Source organism: Lissotriton helveticus, chromosome 6 (genome assembly GCF_964261635.1).
Source record: "Lissotriton helveticus chromosome 6, aLisHel1.1, whole genome shotgun sequence".
In the NCBI taxonomy this organism is placed as follows: domain Eukaryota; kingdom Metazoa; phylum Chordata; class Amphibia; order Caudata; family Salamandridae; genus Lissotriton; species Lissotriton helveticus.
In genome coordinates, this window is record NC_136067.1 from 854,408,745 (window position 1) to 854,409,500 (window position 756).

Below are 756 nucleotides of genomic sequence, written 5' to 3' on the forward strand. Positions count from 1 at the left end.
CAAGCTAGCCTGGCTGATTAAGGGTGCTACCCAGAAACCGGTCCCAGGATGCTTGTTTGCTGCTCAGGGAAGACCTGGCTTAGCAGTTCGGGCTGGACTGTTCCCATGAGGCACAGGGTCAAGACTGATTGGCATATGGCTTGGTCTGAACTGAAGTAGCAAATGAGCTAAAGAATGATAATGGATTCAACCCAGATCTGTTACTGGGGGTGAGTGTCTGAAAAGTTTCAGCGCTCCGTCCATCATCTCCTTGTGTTTGTTTTGATTGAATGTCACACCTTGTACCTGAATCCGAGTGGGCCATATGGAAGAATTGTGTTCTATATCTTTGACTTTTGTTCTATCTTGTTTCTTAAAGTGAAACATCCCACCTCGCGCTATGGCTTCAAAGACACAACTCTACCTGCCTTTGCTGGTGGCCTGGCCTGGATGTACAACCTCTGCCCTTGGTGGTCTGACTCACTGAAATGTCTCCCCTGCTATGGAGCATTCTGGCCTCTCTTCGTGCCCTGCAACACTCGCTGTGTCCCATTAGCGAGCAGAGCAGAAACCACACAGCTTTCGCCTTGTAGTTTCCCCGTGATGCTCCCTGCTGTCCCACCTTCCTCCCCCTCTCCTCCCGTGTACCCCTCCACCCGCCCCTTGCCCGCACTCCCCTCCCTCTCCAGCTCTGCCCGGCCCCCATAAGACCAAGGCGGAGCCGCTGCTCGGAAACTTTTTAAAAGCCTCTGTCAGAGTGCGCTCCAAGGAAATAAA